Below are 25,579 nucleotides of genomic sequence, written 5' to 3'. Positions count from 1 at the left end.
TTTTCTTTTAATACGTTAATGGAACAGTTTATCGTACGTTGTACGTAGAAGAGTGGAATATATCTAATGGAAGGTAACTATCTTTTGCTAGAAAGGAAAATGGAAAATTCCAAATTCACAGTTATTTATACGATATTCGATTAAAACCTATCTATCTAAAATTGATAAACGCGTGACATCAGGTATCGAGTCTATTCGAATAAAAATTTCGTTGCTTTTTCTCCTCCAGCTCTTTGCTATTTCTATCGTTCATTCGTGCGAACTGAGCTGTAAAATCAGTGGGCTGTTCGCATAGGATGTTAATAATGCAAGAGTTAAATCGTGCTGACCTTTCTGCACTCGCGACAAAAGAGATTCACATCGAGGGAAACTAAAAAGATATACATGGATTATATATTGTAGTATGGTGGACGACAGGCCTAAGAGATACCGGGTGAACCACAAACAATGTCGCGAGAAAGCCAAAGGCCCAACGATGTATCGTCGGTCCTTCGATGGAATAGTTACGCGGACGTGCGTGGTGAGGCTAAGACAAAAGACAAAGGGATGCTAAGGGGGAAAGACGAATTAACAGTCAGTGTTAGTTGAGAAGTTAGGAAGTGTGAGTTGAGAAGCCAGAGAGTGTGAATGGAGAAGTCAGGAAGATAGAGTTGCTAGTGTCACATCGGAGATACAAGAAATCAGGAAACCGATAGATCGCCGGTGATCTCCTCGCGTCGCAGTTCGAACGTTTCACGAATAAGGTGAAGAAATTGAACTTTATATATGATAATAGAATTTATTATGCAAATCTAACAGAATGACGGCTCAGTGTTACAACAGAATGATTCAAAGCGTTACAAAAGACTGGATCAAAATGTTTTAACAGACTGGGGCGAGCGATTATTTTGGAGGGTTCTTATACTGAGGTTTTAGTCCCTCTGAAGGGGTTGTCGTCTGGTGTATCTCAGAGGCACCTATTCCGTTACTATTTGGTTACTGTTTCGATGGCTGTGGTATGCAGGATGTCTAGCCTATCCTATTACTGTTTCTGAGCGGGTGGTCTTTTTGAGAAAGTGTGAGAGAAGCGTGAGAGAGAACGTTGAAACCGTAGTGACGAGAGTTGCAAATCAACTATTTAATTGTCTATTAATTGTTTCCTGTTAAACCAACGTCTGTTTAATCCATTTATTGAAAATGGACTAATTGTAGTAAGATCCTACAATATAACAAGAAAATCCGCGCAAAAATTACAGAAGCCTCGAACGTACAGACAAACAGTGGTGAAATTAGACGGGAGATCAGAAGAAAGAAAATGGAAAAATATCTTAAGAGGTAAAAAATACGATTCGGTTAAGTCAGCGTTCGATGGAGAAAGTAGGATGATCGAACATCAGCGAACGAGATAAAAGTTGCAGGATGATACATGGTCTGTGGAAAAAGCGGGTGAGCAAGGGCGAAGACAGGAACGATGTTTCAACAGTTTCGTGGCAGAAGGCCAGGGCAACCGGGCTACAACATTACCATACGTTACTCCGTTCGTTGCATCCCTTGTTTTCCTTGCGTATTCCTCCATACACCGTAGCGGATACAACTACACCAGCCTCAAAACCTGACGACAGTTTCCGCCAGAATTCCAATGTACTCGACGAACCGTACCTCGTTCCATCTTTCGTCGCCCACCCTCGTTTTGGAACCTTACCAAGGCAAATTGACGCTTGTTACTTCTCGCTTTCGAGATTTCGAAAATATCAGGAAATTCTCTTTTACCAAATTCTCGCTTACGTAACGCGTCAGGATGTCAGGCGCAGCGCGAATCCGCTGAATGGGTCTCATCACAGCGTATAAATGTTTCCTTCGTACTTGTTGCGATTTGACACAGATAGAATTAACCCAAATTTGACGCGCGTGTTGCTCAAATATTTACAAGGATTTATCCTGTTCCGCGTGTATTTCGCGTGCTTCGATCCCATCTGCTTCCGATCTCCAGGGGATTCTGATGGTTGCGTTGGATCGCTTTCAACGAAGGAGTCTGTCTGCGTTTGCTCGGTCTCGCTCGACGGAATAAATTCAGCAGTAGACGTTGCAACGACTTGGGCACCGCGCAGGATGTAGGTCGGGAAACAAAGGCGAATGGAGTTCGTAAGCGACGTTGCAGGTAATCGATCATGTTTTAAAGGTAGAACGACGACGACAGGGATGGTACCGCGAGTTCTAATTGCCTGAGTTCCGTTTTTAAGCCGAGATGATTTTTGAAACTATAATACAGAGACAAATTTATTCTGGATTTTTTCCATCGTATCGTTGCCATGTACTCGACGATCGCAAGTATTTAGTATCACCGACCAGTCGTTATCCATTGGAAAAGTATTAGGTTACTAGAAAAGTGCGTAGATCTCTGAAAAACGATGAAACGTTCGAACAAACACTGCTCTTGTTTCGACGACTAAAAAGAATTAAAAATCTCGTATCAACGATACGAGATTTCTCTTGTATTTCTCTCGTATTCGGTGATTTGTACAGGGGAAATTTTGAATCGTAGCTACGATGTTCACTTATAGCGTACGTGTTCTGATTTATAAAACGATAGTCCCTTCACAAATTGCCTCGTAAGTCGTTGTATCGATCGATATGGCAGCGTGACGAATATTCCCTTCGTCGGGAAGGGATCCATTTCGCGATCCTAAAAGCAGAGCCCAACAACGTACACGAGCGGTCCAGGAGTCCCGCAAATGGTGCCGCCGGGAAACTTGGCGAGTGTACCTTCCGCCTGGCGGTTCTTGATCGTAATAGACCCTTGTGGGTGTTCAAAGCACAGTTACCAAGTATCGGTCGTTCTCTCCGCCGAGCATAAAGGGAATCCCACGACCTTGTCAGCAGATATTGCGTAGAACGACCGACCATTTCCGGTTCGAAACAAACGGAACACCGACTACAGTCGATAGTTAATATACGAACAGTTCGATCATTCGCTCTCAATATGTCGTATTCGAAGGATTGGCAATGCTTGTATATAGGAAATAGTTCTTCATATAAGATTACTATTTCGGTATCGAAGTCACACGACGCGATGTTCATTTTCTCGTCAAACGAATTCTTTCTTTCTGTCAGTGACATTCTTCTTTCCTTCAATTGCGTTCTTTCGTTCTTTCGTCCAAAAGTATTAATTTCGCGACAAGTTAGAAAGATTAAATTCCAGAAAGATTGGTGTAAAAGGAATGCTTTTCCCGTGCGATATTGCTAACAGCGTAGCTGGCTGAAGAACGGCTGGAAGTGCGCGCCATTTCTACAAACTCAAACGTTTAAACCGCCATTCAACGAATTACGTATGTATCGTGCTTCGTCATTATTACAGCTTTTAATGGAACGACGCTGGGTCAGTCTGCTGGGTATAACTCCGGCGCGTTAACCTAAAACGCGTTTTCGGAAACTCTATCCACCGCGTTATTCACCGGGTTTCGCAAAACGTCGGGGCTATTTTCGTGCCACGGAAAATGAATATTTCCCTTGCTAACGAGCGCTGCGATTCTCGTCCAGGGGATCACTCGTGAAAACTCAAAACAAGTGGAAAAAGAAACTCGAAAAATAAGAATGAAAGGAGGAACGGCGGAAGAAGAAAACGAGGAAAAATACGAAACAGATACAAGAGTAAAAATAAATTCGAGTTTCGTGGAAAATTCAAAGCGGTCTACATTTTCGAGGCTGGAATCCGCTCGGTTCGATCGTGAACGAGATTAATCGTTCTTGCTGTGGCTGAAATCGAGCGAACGAGATCAAACCGATTGACGACCAAACGAATCGAGCTCTCTCTTTCTTTCTTTTCTATCTCCCTCTCGTTCTCCTGTTCTCTATATCGAGCCAAATAAATATTCATCGTGCATACGGCAAGCGATGCGCGATCCGGTTGATCCGATTGGCCGAGCGGAACTCGCTAGCCGCCTCACAAAGGAACGTTGCAGGCCTGTTCGTTTAACTTCTGACATGGCCGATCGATAATTATTAACGCGAACAAGGGACATCGGTGCTGCAAACGTGGTCGCATCAATGGCGGCCCATCGTTCGAGGAAATTCCACGTAATAGACTTTCGAGGTTGCGTAGATTTCGAGAGGATAGCGAGAAAATTATACCAACCGATTTGCAGATCCCTTCGCCGTAATGGGATCTTAGAACGTTGGTTTCACGCGTCCTATATGATTCTGTGTATTTCTGCAAACAAAATTTTTATTTCGGCCCCGAGTGCTTGAAAAGTCTTCGTTGGAATTTCCTCGTTAGATAAATAGTTCGTTAGTTACGAGATAATTTACATGTTGAAAATCGTGAAGTAAAATCTGATATCCTAATTTTTACACTTTCTGTATGAATACTTTCAACACGCTAGTCTCGCGTGATCGTGCAACAGGATTTATTCCCACTTATCCATCAACGCGAAATATTTCTTTATTAATGCCACACGCAATTCGTTCGTTTGTTCGAAATATAATTCAGCTGCGACAGTTTCGTTAAACCAGCGAATTATTCGTTGAATTATCTGCTCGATATTCTATAAATTTCCATCCAACCACAAAGTAACTTTAACTCGTTAAATAGGAAATACGAGTAAATAAGATCGATCTGTTGTTTTAATCCGACGTTGCATTTTTATCTTGCATTTAATGATGCAACAATTAAAACGAACTTCTCTTCTAAACACAGTCCGAATGTAAAATTCTATTCGATGTCATACCCGTATGTAACGCCTCTCTGTGTGAGATACATTCATCGAGTCAAGAGCAGGAGCTAGAGAAAAATTTATTTCGGTGAAAGAGGGCTGTTAGCAGAATAGAATTCGATTCCACATCGAGATCGCGGGAAAACCTGCGCCACGAACGATGGTGCGGCATCGCGACGCCCGACGCGTCGTCCTGCAAAGCGAAAAATGTTGTAGCAACGGGCCTCGCTGAATTGAAAGTAGATGGATCGGAATGGATGCTGACATTGTGCTTGGAACGATCTTCTTATGAATCTACCCTGAATGCTTCTCCAAGAAGAGGTTTATTCGGTCTACAGAGACGTTCTACCATAAAAAATTAGATAGAGGTGGAATACTATGGAGATGAATCACAGTCCTTTAAAAATAAAAATATTTCTCCCGGTTTGGGAAATAACAAAATCCCTTTTGTGTTTTCAGGTCCTTGCTGTCGCCATTCAACTTGTGACAAGGGACGAGAAGGTATTTCTAATTCTAATCCATCGCTATTAAACGAGCCACTGTGAAGCCAAACTTACGAAAAGTTTGCCTTTTGGCTATTAATCGAAATACGCGATTAGCGTTTAATTTCTTAGAGATCAAACTAGATATCGGACTTCGATCGATCGCAGTTTCACTTCTTCGTGATTCGAGTAATTCGAGTAATTTTCTGGAATAAAAAATACTTTCAGATTTCGCCTCTTTACGTGTTCTATCATAACTGGCTCGTCTCGTGTGAAAGCGCGTTATGTTCTCCGCATGCACAGGCAGCATGTTATCCGATCACCGATCCGATTATCGATTCACCGTTCGCCTGTGTATGTGATCAGTCACGGATAGCATTATTTTCGCGTGGCCCGCTCGGTTTACATTGTGTACGCGATTTTCGTTAGCTGGAACATTTCTATGGCGATCCATGTCGCGTCACTGATCGCGATTGTTCATGAAAAATGGACGGAATAGATGGATAAGCAGCCGTCCATTGTACCATGGTTTTGTTTAAAAATCCACGTGTTTGCCATTATTTCGCCGTATTTTACGAACAGATGCATAGAAAAAGTGAAAGAGCGATCGCGTTTAGCTCTACCGCGTTCCTTTAATCCTTTTCAATCGAGTTATATTTTTTCTAACGTTGAGAAATGTCCGAAGTTTGAGCAGAATATAAGAAAATTCTCGTCACAGCAAAATTCATATTTGTACGGAGCTAAACGTAGAAACATTCAGGCGAACCATTTACGTAAAAATTACACGCTTTAGGTTTCTTGACAGTAGCTTTAATGGTAAGAAAAAGAAAAGAAAATAGAAGACAAGAAAAGATAGGGAAGAAAACGCAGTAGGAAGAGATACACCACGTCACGGGACGCGACGAATTAAAGATTCTTCGACAGTTGAGCGTATCGCGATGAAACAAAGATGTTGAATTATTAATAGAGGAACAAGTTTGTGGAGAGAAATTCTCCGCGAAACGAAACCGTTAAGCCGTATCGTTGTTCCACATTGATACGAAATGAAATTGAAAAGTCGGCCATGGCGGAAACTACTCGTTGAAGGATAGCTGTAATTAGGAAAACTTGGTTCTCGTAATTTCTCTTCCCTTTCGAAAGCTTTCAGAGAGCTCTGTTTATTCTTTCCTTCGAGTTACTTAATTATTTAAATGTTACTACTTTACGATCGATAGAAGCTTTACAAGCTTCACAAGGTTTATTTGAATAAATTTTAGCGATGGAGCCAGTTAAATACAAATGTTAGTCAATTTCGAATATTTCTAATTCCTGCGACGAATTGAACCGCGAGATATCGAGGGATATCACGGATTAGCAATCTTCTCTGTTCTTACGTAAAAAGGAAAGAAGATGCCAGAAATTCCGAGGATAAATTCGCGCAAAGTACCTTGAACTTTTTCAAGTCTCAGCGAGTTCTTCGAGTCTCGAAACTTCTTCCGTTCGATACTTTTTTCTCGCGGCTTCGTTCCTTCATTTCCAAATGACGCAAATCGCACGACTTAATTCCGACTACACCCTCGACGATTCTGAAATAGCAGAATTCTCAACGCAGGTGCCAGCTGAATTATAGCGAACGTTGGAAAAATTCGATCGGAAATTAAGCAATTTCTCGAACCGTTCAGCTTTTCATTTTGCCATTGTTTCAAGTATTAGTAGTAGACTTATATATCTTTTACTTATTACCTGGATGACCGAAAACACTTCTAAAACCGTGACGGAGTTTCACGAATGTTAATTCGCGAGGAAATTCGGTCGCCTGTTAAAATGAATTATTCATCCGTCCTCCAAGGTCCTTTCGTTTCTATTCTCGTCGCAGTATCCTGTCACAGCTTCCTAAGGGTTTCAACTCCGCTCTATCTTACCTTTCACGAAGCTCCATTCACTGTACTAACCTAACAGCCTCGATACGATACTCTTCCAGCGGCTGTAATCAGTAGAAGAAAACGATATTACTCAGGCACTCTCGGAATATTCTTTGCGTATCGTACAAAAATCATCGACGTTTCTCTACTCTGTCGCAGGTTACAAAATTACACGAATCGACTGCGAGGATACAGTTGCTCGACTGTAAGGTGATTCGTCGACGAACGACAGACGCAGAAACTCTTCGAAACGGCGAATAGGCGGAGATGATTACGTCACGTTTTCCATGTCGCGTGTGGCTTCGATTTGCATTGCATCCGCGTCGTCTCGTCTTCTACGCGATAACGAGAAGCCGATCGAATCCGCGACAACTTGGACAAATACTTGCACGGCAAATTTTCTGTAGAAAATATACCAGTTTCTTCGTATATATAAAAGAAATGCTATTTCTTTTTCTTTTTATTGTAACGAATATCTTGCGAAGATGATTGGCTATAGAAATGAAGTAAAGTTAAGAAAATTATTCTGGAGGAAAGGAAGGGAAAGTTTGGAATTCCTCTGTGCCACTAGTAATTATAGGTAGCGAGGAACTTGGGATGTTACGAATTCCTCTTATCTAATTTAGCATCGAATCGTCCCGAACTCGATTAAATTCCTGTAACAATGTTGTAAGCCATCCTGTCCCCATTCGTCCCGCTCATTTCCAATCAGATTCTTATTATCGGATTAATAACAAGGATCAAGCGCTTGCCGGTGGAAAATCGAGCGAGGGAATTAGCCGAAGTTGTTCAAGTGGCCCGGTAAACGCTTCACGAGTTCCTATCGAAATTTACCCGCCATACTTCGTCGGATTTAGGTTTGCAGGATATTAATAAGCTCGTTGAAAATCTGGAATATCCTCTGCTGGAAACTTGAATCGTAGATAAACGGTAGCCCGCGTTACATCGTCGTTGCTCCATAATTTCCTCTTTGACGTTTCTCTGTAATTTTTGCTCGTTTTATTCGCCATGCTATCTTTGGCTGTGTTGCCCGATTCCAAAGCCAGGTTTATCTACTTTAAACCGAAGATCCAACCGCTGGATGTAACGGGACAGCAAAGAGAAATTTCGCTGCGCTTCTCGGAACTTCGTGTGTGACTTAAGAAACGATATTTGCTTCGAATTCTAATTAGACTTGGCGGCTCTGATCTCGACGTAATCGAAACAAAACGCTTAGAGCGTTACTTCTGTAGGGTATTCCGCTATCTCGGTTATCGCCATGGAAATTGCAATCGTGGCTTTATATTTCTGACGATGCAAATCACACGAGCGTGCGATCCAGCTATTACGCGCGTAATATAATACAAATAGTAATATTAGGAATAGCTGCATCGCACGCTCGTGTGCACCACGTCATCAGAAATATAAACTTGTTACATTTTACGTACAAATCAAAATACTGGTAATTCGAACTGATACGCATTTATAAAAGAAGCTTGAGTAAACTGTCAAACATATCGTATGAGATCAAACAATGTTACAGTATCGAAATTACATTTAAATTGAATTATGAAAGTATTATGAAAGTATTGAAGTATGAAAGTAAAATATGCATCAGACAAAAAAATTAGATTTTTCTCGTCTGCCGTATATTATCTGTTATTTTAAATAGGAAAGCGGATACAGAAAGACATGTATTAGGTTACAACGACGACTGGCGAAGGGTAAAACCACTACTAGGATAGCTAAGAGGTCCATGAACAATGGTGACGTTGAACAAGATACAAGGGACACGTGGGTAGGAGAAAGATACGAGAAACTGAAGGTCCCCGGTGAATCTTTGATAAATGGACAAGAAGTCGTATGTTGAATAAAACGTTGAGAGAAGAAGTCAGAAAACCATAAGAAATCTTTTTTTTTTCTCGTGAAAGAAGAGGGCGATTTATTTCGTTGAAGGGATAACTCGTTAAAAATAGAAATAAAAGGAAAAGTAGAATCGTCAAAAGGAATAGACTTTTTTTCGTAAATCTTGCGTGAAACTTGCGGAGAAATTCCGCTAGCCAAATCGAGCAAGTTTCGTCGATGGTGCGTTTAACCTGGACCGATCGAAGGCGAAGGATTACGGCAAACGATGATCACGGTAAACCGGAATACGACGTTCCAGCCTGGATGAGGTCGTGAAATTAACGTGGAAACCACGTTACAACGACGCCCGCTACTCGGTGATTACGTTAAACACGGTGATTCGACGACTGGAGGGACAGGTTACAGAGCTCGTGACACGTTTAAAATCGTGGGATTAAAGGATGAAACGGATGGCGAGGCGATTAGTACGAGTATAAAGGACGTGGGAGTACCGACGTTAAAAAGATGGATCTGCCAGGGAATTTTGATGAAAGAATAGCGAAATTGATGGTATTGGATGAAACGTAGAGGCAAAGCAAAATATGATTATATCGTTAAAAGTACCATTATTAAAAATAAGAGTCGAATGATTGTCAGAAATTGAGGGAAGAATAGCCTTAAAACTGTAATCGCTAGAGGTAACATCTTACGAGGTATTATAAAATACAGTGGTAGAATTAATTTGAATAAGGGTTGGAATTCACCAAGGTCTACGAGATAGCGAGAAGGGTTGTCGATTTTCGTCTGGCCATCTCGAGTCGACTCCAGATACCTCGGTTTCGTTTCTCTTCAATAATTCAATTCTTCTCGTACTATCAAGGTCTTCTTCCGCCGTAGGCTGAATTCGAGTTTCTTCCACTTAAATTTCGCTTAAAAAAAAGAATTTCGAAGTAGTTAAGAGGGGAAGAAGAAGAAGTTTCTCTCGAGGACAACAAGAAAGTTCCTGCTACTTGTAATTTCGAAATTTCTTCTTTATCTCGCTTTAAATTTCAAGCTTCGCGCTTTCTTTCTCGCTTTTAAAAGGATTCTCCTCCAGTCCTGCAAAAAGGTTCAAAAAATTCACAGCCCGACTCAAGGTAGAAAACAAGTTCTTAAAAATTATTTTTAGAATCTAGAGAAAGTTGTATCCATCTTAAGGATAAAAAACGAAACGGTTGAACAGTTCACCCGTCAAAGGAACAGAGAGAGAGGGAGAAAGAGAGAGAAAAGAGGTATGCCCAGAGGTATACTTGATTTACGCACCAGGGTTGAAATTCCGGCACCCCAGGCATGCTTGAGATATTAATAGAGCTTAATTTACAAGGTCGAGGAGCTGCAGAGAACAAGCCACCAGTCGGCAGGATCAATGCGTACCTTGCGTTCTTGCTGTTGGACCCCGTTCCTCTCTCCTTCCTTTGGTTCCTCGCTTCTCTCCTTCCCTTCGCTCCTCGCCACTCTCCCTCGCCATACCCATTCTTCCCTATTCCCAATGTTTCCTCTCGCAGAATTTACAGCGTATAATCAAGCGTGTTGCGTATCGATGCCGCTCCGTTTTGTTCGAATCTCCTCGCGCTGAAATTCATCGTTCAGGTCTATGAATATGACCAAAAATTCCACATTCGATTACCGAAAGACTCTTCGCTGTTCTGACTGGTTAATCGGTTGCTTAGTTACATCTGCAAGTATTAGAGGAAATAGAGTCGCGTGATGTTCTGGAAGTTCTTCGTTCGACTTTGTCGAAGCGTGTTGCGAGTTAGAAAGAACAGCGAGAAAGTACACCGGAGCTGGCTGAGTGTGGTATAAAATTAACGATGAAGATTATGAACGACAGCGAGTCAACGGCAGAGAAAACTGTGCCATTATGGCTCGTATTTCATTCAGCCACGCGATAAAGCTAACTGTTGAGAAGTATTCGCGTGCCGACAACCCTTCTCTTTGTCTAATCTAATTCGACAACGAATTATCCACGGTATAAGTCAGACTTATGTTTATGTATTTACAAGATATCCAATTGATAATATTCATCGTGAAAGTGGGATGATTGGCGATCGATATTATCGATATTAATTAATTATTAACCTCGTAAGTATCGTTTGATAAGTATCAGTATCGTATCGTTCGATAAGTTGAAGTTTCTGTAAAATTCCTATAAAACTTCATTAGCTTCGCGATCCATTTTCATGTCGCTCGTAACGATATTAATGTCATTTATATAACTACCCACCTATTACTTACACAATCGATTGGCACGGACTATTAACCGCATCTCGCGTGCGCTGTTTCATAAAGCGTCCATAATCAGCAGGACGCGCTCTCGATCATCGTTCATTACAGGGCTTTACGTAATCCTAAACGAGGTTTCTGTACAGAACAAAGGAGAACCATCCTCGTTCGTTTTTTTTTTTTTTTTTCTCCAGCTCATCCTCGTTATTCCGTGACTACTACGTCGCTTCGCATTCACGTTTCTCGCGAAATTCAACTCCCTACCGATTGTTAAAGTAAAAGATAATAAAATAAAGCAAAATAAGTCAGAAACACTGAACCAAGTTTTTGAATATGAAGAAAGAAACTAACGTTGCTTGTACACGCGTACCGAGATTGGGTTTCTTTCCCATTCGAGGAGGAAAAATTCGATAACGATCGTTGAGTGTATCAATTCGCAAATAGGTAGAACATTTACATTTACTATTATTGCTTAATACATTTGTAAACTGGCTCTGATATTTATGCTGTCTTGACTGATTCTATCGTTCTTGCTAGGACGCGCCATATACCTACGTTCCACGTGTAATTTCGCTTGATTTCCATTCTTTGTGAATAGCAGTCTGGGTTCACGAACACCAATCTCTCTCTTACAACTTTCAATACAATTTGTACGTGTACGTCGAACTCCATCGTGTATTACGTTTAATACAGACAGATTAGTATCATATATCATCGGCAGAGGACGATAGACGGCTATTAAGGAGGCGCACCACTTGCTCTCCACTCCACTCGGGTGCTAACAATTTATCTCGACGATCGCTTGGATTATCCACACGGTTGCTACAACGTTCGAATACCGCCTCCATTAGGGAAAATTCACGAGTACAAAAAACGATGTTTCTTGCTTTTTAGGGAATTATCGGAGAGTATCTACAACGGAGAGCTTCTGAAACTCCGACCGATCGAATCTCGAATCTATCGTTAAGAGAATATAACAGTGGGCTAACAAATGTACCTAGAGGCAAAAGAAATTGGGAAAGAAGAACTTTTCTGCAAATTACTTTCGATAGTTTCACTGGAAAAGTTGTTGATCGATTGTATAATAATTTTGAAAGGGTAGGAGATAAAATTAATGTTTGAGGAGAAATGACTATTACGAGGCAAGTTAGTCGATGATTTTCAACTAGTTCACGAGTGGTTGTCAAGTTATTCGCGCTGTGGCACGATGGCTTAACGTCGGAATTATGGTTGAAACTTGGGTAGACGAGAAGGAAACGCGTGACGAAGCGAATTGTCGGGCGAAATTTATGGAAACGCTCAACGGCCGCTTAATTTCAGTTAATTCGCGCAATTAGCAACAATCGCGCGTCGCTAAACTCTCCTCGTCGTTCCGTTTTCTCGATTCCGGCGACTGTCAGCTCGGCTTCGTTCCGCTTCGCTTCATCTTGATCCTTCTCACGTTCGATGTTTTATAAAAGAGAAGGAAACGACGCTGTTGACGAGCCCTTCGCCGTCGCGTTTACGATCCGTGAAATTATTCTTCGTACGACTAACAGTGCTGTCGTATCGCTGAGCTACGTGCCTGAAAAATTCTTCCTGTCTCGTCGCCCTTTTCTTCGATGCCCTCTCGCGTAATTAACGAGAAAAATTGCAATACGAGCATTTCGAAGTATCAGACAACGCGACGAGATAACAAAATTCTCGTATAACGAGCAAATAAGGAATCTATGAAATTATTATACGTTGGTAGAATTTTTACAAGTTTGACGCAGGGTCACGTGAACGTAGAATTCGAACTGCTTCTTCTTCTCCGAGAAACAAAAGACATTTTACCGAAAATCCAATATACGCCATTTCTACAGCAGTATATTATTTCAGTAGATAAAAGTTGAATTAGAAGGGTTTCAGACGACTGTCTGACTAATACCAGATTCATACTACTTGCGTCGACTTACACACAAATATACAGTACACGCTACTTCTACGGCAGCACGTCACTTCAATAGACAAGACTACGGGAAGAAAGTTGAATTAAAAGGATTTAAGAAAGTTGTCTGACCAACGCAAACTCGTTTCACTCGAGGCCGACTTTCGCTCGTATCGTTTCTCCCACATAAAACCTCGCTATATCGAGTAAGAACGTATCGAGATGTGGAAAGAATCGAGGGCAATATAGGCGCGTTGTGTTTTGGTAAAAGCACGGTCGAGTGGCTTTGCCACGCGGAATAATTGCTTTGAATTTCCTCGTTTAATCGTATCTCCGGAATTCAGTTGTTATCGCATCGCTGTTTTTCCACCCCGATGGAATTTTCGCTCCGCGGAATTCTATTAATATTCCTCATCGCACACCTAAACAAGAACTTCATTTTACATTCATTGGCTCCGCTATTACGCGTACAACGTACTCGCTTTCGCGCGTCCTATCGACTGGATTATCCACCGGCTGAACCGTTTCGATTCTTTGCCTCTTTCCTTGCCTCGAACTTTTTTAAATTCTCTTACAATCGCGTGAAATATTAATGTAGTCTTGCAAAAACACGTGTATTGTTCTTTCGCGCGGTTTTAAGAGACGTGGCGCTGTAATTACGGAGATGTGCATGAAGAAAAAGACAGTGCACTTGCCCCGAGCTCTGTTAATTCTGTGCGTCTTTGTAATGTAGCGTCACACGAGTCAACGAGAGATTTGAATCGGGAGAGAGTCGTATTATTATGCTTTGGAATACCAACGTTGTTTCTGGCTAAGTTCGAATGTAAACAAACTCCGGATAAAATATTATCGCCGTTATTTATAATCGTCAACCGAAGTTTCATTTGAACTTTTTATAATAACACTTGTCGATAGAAGTAGACGAACGTGCTATCTCTAGGACAGTTATATAGTCGAATAGTTGAAGAATTAGAGTGTTGAGAATTGTGGATCCTAATTGCCGAAATAAAAGTAAAGGAACACTAAAGTTACACTTAGAATTCATATTAAAATAGTTTTAGATTTATTTAATAAACGATTCCCAGGATCTTCGTCGATATACATTTGCACGCGTCTCAGCACTCTCCTTGTCTCACCATCTTCCGTAGCACACTGCCAACGGAACAGTTACATTCATCTGTTTTTCGAGACACCGCGCACACACATACTTCCCAACACTCATATTCACATACGTGTGTCACTATTACGCGGCCAATCTACTCTAACACACAAAATTATATGTATTTCGATGTAGAGAGTTGAATAGTAGCATCGAGCGAGCGACTATTACGACCGACATACACTATCACTATAATTGTACTTAAAGTGATTTTAATACAATTGACTGTTACAATTTTATCACTCGTCTGTTTATTAAACAAACCAACACGTTTAAATCTCGTGGGTGTTAATCGAGAAAAGATGAAAAAATCTACTGTGACTTTTTTTGGAAATCTAGAATAATCTTTATGTGTGTGTTTGTAGTTAGAATTTATAATCAAAAAAGAAAATTGAAGTAAAATCAGGTACATAATCCGTACATGAAATTAACGCAGAAACGCGTGAACCAGTTTGCAATGGTCTCGATGATCGAATTATAAACTGTTAGTATCAACGTCACGTCGAGCAGCCTGTTACACAGACGTTATCGTGCTGTTCGCGTTACGGTATCTGGACGATAAATCATTTCCCCCTCACCTCGCCGCTCCACGCTGCACCAGTGTCTTCATAAAACACCATAGCATCGCCTCGAATGACAACGTAACATGGAACATTCGAAACCGACTAATTCACTATCTACCACGTATCCATCATCAACGTTTCTATTTGCAAACTTGTACTTTCGAGTTTGTGAGATAGATCGTGTTGAAAATTTTAATCAAAACTGCAGAGAACCGGAAATAGAAACCAGGAATTCCATCAACCGTGTATCGTTATTATTTCCATTTCGTTTTCCAATTTTCGAAGATGCAGAACGTAGAACCTTTGTTACAGCGGAAAAGTAATTTCTACGTTTAAAAGGGAATACAGTGAAAAAAAAAGGCATACGTACGAGGTTCGCGAATTGCTGTATGAAAAATAAATATCAAGAACAAATATTCATCCATTGTCGTCATCGGTTCGATGCAGACTCGGTTCCTCGAGTTTCAAAAATTACATTCCTGCTTTTCATCGATCGCCAGCTATGCAAAAGATTCCAAACTATCCCATCTATTTCGCGTAACCGACTGAACGATTAAAGCTTCGTGTTAGTTCGTGTAAAAGAGAAAAAAAATAGGAAAGTTTAACCAACTATGAAAAGAAATGGCAAAAAGTTAGAGAACAGGTTGTTTTGTAGCATCGAAATACCGAATAATCGATATATTGTAACAAGCTTGTTTTTATATTAATTTATCACTCGCCTCTCGTTATAGCGTAACAAAGACGAATCGAAACGATTGAAAACCTATGAAATGAGATAGGAAAAATAATCAAAGTCTGGAGAGGGAAGTTCGAAAGGAAAAATGAAACTGAAAATCACGAAAGCGGACGTTGAAAGACGCGATGGTATTCGGTTACTCGTTTGACGGTTTCTCCGCTGGATTTCGTTTCCAGATTTCCCTCCTCTTGAAAGCTTTCTTCTCGAACAAAAGATGATCTTTGCGCGGTCGGTCCTCCGGTTTCGACGTGAAGCCAACGAAATCTCGGTGCATCGACGATGTACGGTAAGAAAATAGACACGACCTCACCGACTGCGTGGGACGAAGCAAGGAACAGTTGGCTCTGTAACATCCTCGGATCTGCACGCTGCCATATCGTCTAACTATGGTAGGAGCAAGATCACGAGCCACCAACTTTTTCTCCAGAATTCTGCTAACTTCTACGTGGGGATTTTGAAATTGCTGCTCGTTGCAAAGCTCGCCACGTCCCTAGGATTAATGCAGCGACTCTTCTGATAGCAGAAGAGTGGCGAAATAGATCGGATTGACGATACGTGAAAAGGAAAGAAGATTTCGAATTGGCGTAAAGACAGGAAAATTTCTCTTATCAGGCAGCGACCACTTTGGTCAATAATTTGCTAAAGTTGAACACACGATTGCCATTGGTTGTTTCATCGGAGAAATTCGCCAAGAAATAGCGAGCATTAGAAGTAGAATAATGGACTTAAGAAGAAAGACCATCGAGTACGATAAGGATCGATTAAGTGGACCAATAGAGAACCGAACTATGCTGGCGAATCGTTCGTTAGAAGCCAATAGTCTGGTGGAAAGGCTGTGGAACAGGCTAGACTACCAACGATGTCGTTAACGCGATCCCTAAAAGTTGCTCGAATCGCTGATGAAGCAAACGGAGGATACAAATGATCCGAACACCGAGGCAGAAACGATTCTTTAACTACTTTGCCGAAAGTTGAAGATTGTATTCGAAGAACAGGCTCGCGGAGTGATCTGGAAGTTCTGTTTGCGGAATTTAGGAGGCTCGCCGACCATTTTAATGGTTTCGTTCGGAGGAAATATTTTGAAAGTAGACGGAATACTCGAGAATAATCGAAGGAAGACTTAATCGGAGGATTAAGAATTTTTCCTTTAATTGTTTCTGGCTTTAAACGCTTTCACGTGGTTTGTTCTTGTTTACGTGGTTTGCTTTCTCCAAGTTTCGTCTGAAAAGAATTGGACAATAATGGAAATTTGCTTATTCCAACTTAAAAGTTCTAATTTAACAGTGTACAATTTCTTAGATGAGATAGAAATCCGGATTCCGATCCTCCTTCTGTAGTTTCTGTATTTTCTAAAGTCGCAAGGTAAATTCAAGGAATAAACAGCTTTTGAGGGAAGAAGAAAAAGAAAAAGACGATCGAAGAGAAGTGCCAATCCTTAACGAAGTGTTCCAAGACCATGAGCAACCACAGGATCGCGAGAATCTCTTTTGTTCCTCGCCTCTATTTCCGGTGTTCTCTGGTCCGCTCGTTCTAGCGGAAAAGGATTCCTTGGAACGGAAGGAATCAGCACCGTTTTGGTTGCCAGTAGGCAAACGTCCAGCCGAGATTCACTCGAAGAAACAAGAAGACACGTATCTCAAGACTGGCGTGAAACATAATCAACGGACCAATACAATTCTTATGGATTTCGCTCGATAAGATGGTAGATTCTTAACGAAGCTTCTTCGTCGACGATGTTTCTTAAATATTGATACAAAAAATCAATATCTTGCGGTTGAAGATGTAACAATAAGAATAGAAATATTAGTAGAAATTGCAACGAAAGAAGAAGAATCTATTTACGAAGTAATAAAGCTAACCAAGCAAACAGTTCTAAGAATAACTGTAACCATAGGTCGTGAAACACAAGACACATCGCAGCAGCAGTCCAATTCAATTCTCTGATCCTTTCGTATCGAGGATACGGGTATTTTCCATCGTAGAAAGTACGCGATATTACTGGAAGACAGAGAAATCGTAAGTGGATTAAACCAATGAACGGTCAGACAAATGGAGCAAGGAGCGTAGTCTATTAAACAGTGAAACAGGATCGCTCGTGATAATGCTGCATGTAAAAATACGTTGCGCAAGAGTTAGCATTTTGCGCAGAACTGCAACAGCTTCTGGATTCAGCAGCCACTTTAAAATTCGATTAAACTTTTCACCCAAGTTCCTCGAAACTCCACCTTGTATATTAATATTTCCAAGCGTTCAGGCTCTTCAATGTGTCAGTGAGAATTAGAAATATTCGTTCCAAATAAATTTGATTGGACCATTGGTCGACGCGGCTGAGTAACCGGACAGCCATTTTAATAAATTAAATCATTGTGCTATAAATAAAGTCAAGTGGCCATCAAGTATTCGAAAGCAAATTTGAAATTCTTACCCTCGTCTAAATTGCAGAAACTTGTAGTCTTTTAATTTAGAAACTAAAACTCACCAGCCGTGAATGTTTAAACGTGGTGTGACAGATATAAACGCAATTTTATAGTAGAAATCCTTCTACCCCGAAAATGGAAATAACGTGCTGCGTAGGAGGAGAACGTTGTTTCACACGATAGCAGGTGTTCGATGGTCGTATCGGCAAACAATTTTCTAGCGGAATCGCCTTCACCCGGCAATTTTAAGTTGCCAGGGTAGCAGATTTCTTTGCTGAGCCATGGCAGCCGTTCGTGAATAATTTAACGCTAAATGACACCGTTAAACGAAGCTGGCATACTCTTGTGAAACACGGCCAATTCCGATCTACAGCCAACTGAATTATGCAACTGTGGTCTTTGTACATACTTCTTCGCGGATGATTTGTCGAGTAATGGGAGGAGAATGCCAGTTAGAGGATGATGAACGAGAAACCCTGTGTCAGTTCATTTAGAAATATCACTCGTGCGCTATTTTGAGCTCTCGTTTGAAAATTAGGCAAGAAATTCGTAACCGATACGAGCGAACTATAAACGACGCTATATTTTCGACAAAGTATCGTTCGTCGCTTTTCGAACGATGGTGAAATTTTAATTTCGCTCTACTTTATATCGCGATGTACTATCTTTCCTGACGCTATGACTAAATACTTGCGATTTTCGAATGTAAGTCACGTCCACGTGGAATTATATCTCGACGTATCAGGATCTAAACGTCCCAGCTATCTTGTTCAGGCGACGTACTAACAGTAAGATACCCTCGATTAAGTTCGAACCCCGAAGAAGCTGTAATGCTTAAATCCTGTGGTATCAGAATGTAATTCATCGCGGATGTGGCTTGCAGCCGGAACACAGCAGAAAACGCTCCAAGCGATTGATTTTAAGTCGTTTCAATTTTTATATCGTTCAATGATAAAACTAAATTTCTGAAACTGTATGTCTATTTTCTATGTAAATTTCAAACCACGTGACAATACGGGCGAGAATCAAATCAAAATCAGAACTCGCCAATTGCCGCTCAAAAAACGTTTAAAATTCTCTAGTAGAGTCGAATTTTCCTTGCGAACAGGGAACTTCATTTTATCAATGTTTTTCTCCAGCCCTGAAAATTCGTCGTCTAACGAAGCAATTAGCGGATCGTCAGCCACGCAGCAGCGATTTAATTTCACAGTTGCGCCCGACCGTCCGCACAGTCTTTAGCTGCGATTCCGCATGTTTAATTCAAGAGGGTCGCGCAGGTCCGCGGAATGCGAATACGCGACACGAGTGAGTGACACGTGTCAAGGTCGCGCAAGAGCCTCGAGAAACCGAGCTACGTGACTGTGTTCTGTGCTTGAGCTTTAACACATCGAACGTATGTCCACGAGTTTGTAAAGTGTAGTAACGTTCCCATATACTGTGACGAAAATACGTAAATGAAAAGGAGATTGCGAATACGTTTCTCGTGGGAACGAGCTTCGCCCTTCGTCGAAATTCTCCGCGGTCAATTTCACTCTGAAAGCCTAGCAGACCGCGGAAGCAAGAAATGGCCCCGCGTGGTTGCATTACCGTGTCACGTTCAGAGGGCTGATGACTGCATTTGCCTCTGCGAATGGAGGATTTAGTTTCGACGAGCATGGAGTTTTGGTGTTCCAAAGAGGAAATATCGGTGGTACGTTGGGGTAGAAGTAGGACGTGTGAAGTTTGAGCAGCGATCGAAGTAAGCTATAGTTTGTGACTGAGCTCCGAGAGTTAGGAACACGCGGAAGGACCAAGCGTTTGAGAGTAAGAACAAACGTTCAACTGGATACACGTATTTGAATGTGTTTTGAGAATGACTGGATCGAGCGGAAGCCAGTTTGAAACGGTTCGAAGCTCCTGCTGTTGGATTTATCGATGTAGCGAACATATACCCAAAAGATGTCCTATTCTTCATTTTATCATATTATCATAAGTTATGTATCTTCTGTTACATGTACCGTAAACTAAACGATATATATCATGCACTAGGAGAGAAACAGTATGACCAACGATAGGGAGTTGCACGAATAAGAAATAAAATGCTCCAAGTAGTATTGTATGGTCTGGGTCAGACAAATAGCTTGATCGCCTGTTGCTGCAATTTACGACTGCCTTGATCCAGTGCAACAGTTGAAGACAACCGATACAGTCTGTTTAACTCTTGATCGCTTACTAATGATGCTACGATCTTGGTAGAAAATTCTTCGAAAATTCCACGTTTCTGCTACGACCACATCTGCGAGACACCAGGTGGTGGTTTATTATAGAAGGTAAAATGTTGCTGTACCTGGATCGAAGTGTTTCCTCGTTGCAAGGTGAGCCCATTGTTTCTTCGAAACGATAATCATCATCCTCCTATAATAATAATAATTTTAGTTTCATAAACCTGGGATAAATCGTGTAAAAGCAGGAAGAGTTAGGAACCGACGAGCGATTACGAAAGCCAGAAAAAGAATGAAATAAAAAGAAGAAAGACTATCGCGTGCTCGGTGATCGCTACTATACTTAGCAGCGTTGCTGACCCGAAACGTCGTTGCGACGCATTAGTAGCACAACCTTGATCCTTTTATTCAGTGTCTCCCGACTACGTAACTTCGAAATCGATACCTTAACTTGCCCAGGGTCAGCTGCGACCAGTTTCGAAATTGCGGTTAAGTCTCTCGTAGCTCTTTACCGAAATAAATCATTTAGAAACGTCCGACTCGTGATGGAATTCCTCATAGACGAGTGATTCCTAGAACGAAACGATCCTTTTGCGAGTTCCTTTTTTCCACGAAACAATTCTGTGACCCTTTATGGCGTAACTTTCTATCACCTTCCATCTTGGATCCGAAAATCCCTTCTTCGAAGGTCCTAGCATCCATCTTCCGCGTTTTCCACATGAGTTACAACTGTTCAGTCGCCCCTCCAGTTCACATAACAATCGAGTAAGACATTTTACCAAGGCCAACAGCTTCCTACGTATCTAAAGAACGCGTTAGACCCTCTTGATCACTCACTTCCTTTTTATCCTGCCTTTTGTTTCGCGTGATTTCCCCGATCCTTTCCTTTCTCGTCTCACTTAAGACGTGAAGTAAGTGTGCCATACTTGCCAATTTATTATAGCCATTTCTTTCGTGTTTTCTTAGATCATTGAACACAACGCGAAAGAACTCACGTGTGACATTGAGTTCTCGTAGATACGAAATACTTTTGCAAAACGGAACTTCCCTTCACTTCGTTCAAACAGCTAACTGCTTTGCACAGCGTAGTGCCATAGTTACAAACTTGAAATTTTACTCGGAAAAGAAAGGCATTTTGCCTGCCGTTTTTTCCAGCCGAAAACAAGGAAGAGGACGAGATCTCGGTGAAAAAGGATACGACGAGAAGAGAACCGATCCGAAGAAGGATCGGCGCGCCTGTTGCTCCGACATGACACTCGAAGAGGCCGAGTGGCCTGGATTTCCGTCTGTGAACCCAGCGACCAGCGAATCACGCTCCTTTTTCCTGCTCGCTTCTCTTCCGCCCGGGCATTGCCGGCCCGCTTATATTCGTCCGTTCTTGCCTGCTCGTCCCTGCACATCCGCCACGATCAATACTCACCTGACCGAGTCTGTACACACAGATGCAGGTACATACGCAGTGCGCAGGTGTGCGTTTCGCGAGAAATTCACCTGCCAACGAACCCGTGCATTCAACGACAAATCATACTGAAAGAAAAATGTATCGAATTCGACTTGATTTTCTCGTCGTGCCATAGGAAGAATTTTTACCGTTCGAAGGAATATTCGAACAGATGTGAAATTTAATATAGATAAGCATAGTAACAAGGTTTCATATCGATTCTACGATTACCAGGAGGCTATCGATATACTTCCATTTACACGTACAACAAGTTTTCGTAAATCTCAGTTAGAAAATTGTCGCGTCGATGCACCGGTATGAACTGAGTTGCGAAAAAGCGGAAAAGCCTTATGCGTGGAAAGTTAGAGTGACGATGTTAATATAAAATAAAACGGTTATTTATATAAAACGGTTTATTCGAATGAAATTTCAGATATTTGAATAAAATGTCACCGCACGTAATAGGAAGAGTCGATGAATTTCTATTATATAACTTCTTGCGTGCTGCGGGTTACCCGCGCTGCATTTATAGCGTTTCAGCGAAAAAAGAATGGGAAAGGCAAGCGATATATTTTAACGGAGAATCGACAAGTTCGAAACTGCCAATTTTCGCTTGGATCCTTCGGTTGGAATTTATTATAGGCAAAGTAGATTTGACCGATTATTTGCGGCTTTGGCGATCGAGTACAGTTACGAAGATGGGACAGAATTTAGAGTCGGCTAAACGGAGTTAGAGACGACGGGATGGAGAAGTTGAAAGTGAATTCAAGTTGATGGATGGCGTTCGATCGCGCCTTTGAACTTTGCAGAAGGAATTATTAATCGAAGATAGGTACGCAGTAATCGCGTGGATGAGGAAGATCGATGAATCGTAGCGGAATCGAAGAATTATAAATCGAATTATCGATGGAAGAAGGAAAAACTAAATGAAATAAACCTCGTGATGAACGGAGGCGAAACGTTTTAATTAACAAAATTCAATACTTTTCACGATCCTCGTTCCTGACGATTCACTTTAGCCTTTCTTCTTTAACGAAGAGCTCCGAGGCTGGACTCGTGGGAACGCGTCTTTTGATCTCGCAACGTCCACCCTTTTATCGCGAACTTTTCACAATTTTCGGCTTTCATTTTCGTGGAGAAGGCAAGGCCGCTACCGAGATCTCATTCTTCTTCTAAAAAAGCGGCCATACAAGAAGCGATAATAAAAATTCTAAGAAACTACCCTTGGATCTGTCTATTGTGAGTCAAAGTTGACGGAGATCCGACGCTACCAAGAAAAGTCATAAAAGAGACGCTAAACGTTCTAAAGAAGTCGACCAGTCCATAAACCTTACAGTTGTAAAAGTTTCGTCGGAACTAAGTTGGAACGAATTTTCATGGAATAATACGAAGGAGGATGAAATCGATCAAATTTAAGAGAAGCAGTTGGAGCGTGGTATAAAGCGCTGGCAACGATCTCGAGCGGAGGCGACGTTTGAAAGCTCTGTTTCAAGAACGGAGAAGCTCTTGAAGAGCTAGCAGCTTTGGGAATGAATTCGAATGAAAAAAGAAAAAAAGAAAAGAGAAGCGAAAGATCAATTAGAGAATGCAGAGTAAAAGCTGGTGGGAGGCTTTTGAAGAAAGCGACCAGGGCTTCGCCAGCGAAATATCTTCGTAGGGAACGTGAACACTCGAGTAACATGGAATCGGAACGAGTGAGAAAATTCGTAGAAAAATTTGAAGAAAACAGTCGACGAAACATCGAGGCGAAGCTCAGGCGTCGAGATCGTTCGTTAACAGCGGAGATTATCGATGGAAACTCGTCAAATGTTTTGCGACGGTGATCGTGTAAATTTTGGAATTGTTCGATCAGCTGAAAAATTAGGTTTGGAACTCACGTTTTATTACCGGACGCTAATAAAAAGCACGATTGCTCTAATTTCTTCGCACTTCGTTAAGCTCGGTAGTACTGACGTTCAGTTAACGAACTCTATGATCGACAAACATTCCGTGTCTTCGATAATCTATTCCACTTGCGCAATGTAAATAAATTCCAATCCGATCCGATCTTTTTGCTTCGTGGTATTTACGCTACCGATATAACGTCTTAACGACCATGCTTTTTAAGAGACAGCTTTTCTGTTGTTTTCTCGAACTTTCTCCTCTCAGACTTCTTCGAGACTTTCTAGACATCTTCGGTTTCTCATTCTTGGATGTCTCTTTAGCTTCAAGGATCTTTGCGTCCTCGCGTAACCCTCCAAGTACGCACACAGCCTCTAAGATCGTGAGTGTGTAAACGGATTTCTCGTCTTCGTTTTCGTCCCTGTCATCATCCTTCTTTCTTAAACCCTGCTTAAAGTTCACGACTTTTCACCTAATTTACGCCAGGCTTTCTCTAAAATTTGCGACTATGGTACGATGGTAATTTCGTTGCGTAGATATTATTACAGAATTGTTGAGAAATTTACGGCTACCTAGAAGAATAGAAGAAGGTGATATCATACTCGTTACATTATGAACTTTCCAGCGGATATTTCTCAAGTTACTGCAACGTGCGACTAAAAGTGTGTAGGATTTGATATATTTCGCTTTTCCAGTCGCAAAGACTGGTCGCTGCTACAAATTAACAAAGATTAATTGCCCCATCCAAATCCTAAATCTCGTTAACGGCGTCTTTCTTCGGCCAACATCAAAAAGCATTAATTTAATAACTGCATACGGCGCAGAAGCTGTGAAGCTTCGTCGGAACCGCGAAATACACGCACGCTGGTAAAATATCCACGGAAACAACTGTGACCCGGGCACAAGTCGGGCAAAACTCGACCTTCGCGAATGGTTAAACGTTTAATTAAATTTTCGCGAATTACAGACGACGAACGATACGTTGGTCGTTGAACGCCGATCGTAATTTAATTAAAACCGTATTTAATTAGCATATTTTGTAGCCGATGCGTAACTTACAAAGCGAACGATGTAAAGAACGTGGCCGTGTAAAAAGGCGTTCATCCGTGAAGGGGGAGGAATCGATTTCCAGGTAGAGCGCGGAACCTTATTATGTCGTAGGTTGTCGCCGTGTCGTGAACCACCGCGTCGCGTGCGATAATAACATTTTTCTAACGAACGATAACACCACCATCCTCTTTCCTTTTACTTTATTCCTGTTTCTCTATTTTCTTTCTCGCTTCTTATTTTTATCCCACTCGTTCCATCGGGTACGATGGCGGAGAGCGTGCTATCTTTGGAGTTAACGAAGGGATGATAAAAGTTGATAAAAAACCGCGACTCTTGATGTCTCGTTACCGTAGTATACGATGGCCTGCAAGGTTCTAGAAAAAGTAATGGGTGCCATTCTAAGGAAACAAAAAGATCGCCAACTGGCTTGTTTAAAAGCAACGTTTTTACGTTTGCAATGTCAGGCCAACTAATATGGCGTTTTATGGCTCTATCCGCTTAGATCACCACCTCTTTCGATCCCTTTACGATGCCGGTAAATCCATCGAACGTAATAATCGCGAATAACGACGAGTCTTCGTTTAAAAATAACCCAATGTGCGTATAAGTTAGCCTAATGTTACGGCTATGAGATTGTCTCCTATGTTTTTAAGTATCGTCGCTCGTATTTTTTCTTCTATTCTTTAGTTATCATTTCATAAACATAATTCCTCATAAATATGCAGTATGATCCTGTAAAAATTCGTCGAAGAACGTTTCGTTCCGCTTCGCTGAACTGAAATAAAGTTTGAAAGTTCAAACGCAGTGCCTGCTGCTTCGGTTACAGATCTCGTGGGGAGAATCGAAGATTTCTTAAGAATTATGAGGTCGATCGTGCTGGGTTCTCGTTCGATCGTAATTACGATGCAGGGGGAAAGAAAAGACAAGTTCCATCAAAACGGAGGATTCGTTTCGCTGTTTTCAAAACCAATAAACGGCGGACGTGACGCAGTCGTAAATCGGTTGGACGATTGAACAAGGGCTTCTAGGAAAGATCGTCACAGATCACCCGATGGAATTTCTCTC

The 25,579-nt window shown here is 41.5% G+C and overlaps 1 protein-coding gene across 2 annotated transcripts in view; it reads left to right on the top strand.

Annotated features, from left to right (window-relative positions):
• The window catches only part of LOC100649925, a 114,718-nt gene that overhangs the window by 46,300 nt on the left and 42,839 nt on the right, over positions 1-25,579 (top strand). For both annotated transcript variants that reach the window (XR_001098729.3, XM_048405723.1), the window contains exon 2: positions 5,148-5,189. The gene's annotated coding sequence lies outside the window, so the exon portion shown is untranslated. The remainder of the gene's footprint in view (positions 1-5,147; positions 5,190-25,579) is intronic.

This window comes from Bombus terrestris, chromosome 5 (assembly GCF_910591885.1).
Source record: "Bombus terrestris chromosome 5, iyBomTerr1.2, whole genome shotgun sequence".
Taxonomy (NCBI): domain Eukaryota; kingdom Metazoa; phylum Arthropoda; class Insecta; order Hymenoptera; family Apidae; genus Bombus; species Bombus terrestris.
This window is presented reverse-complemented; position numbering and strand designations above follow the sequence as displayed.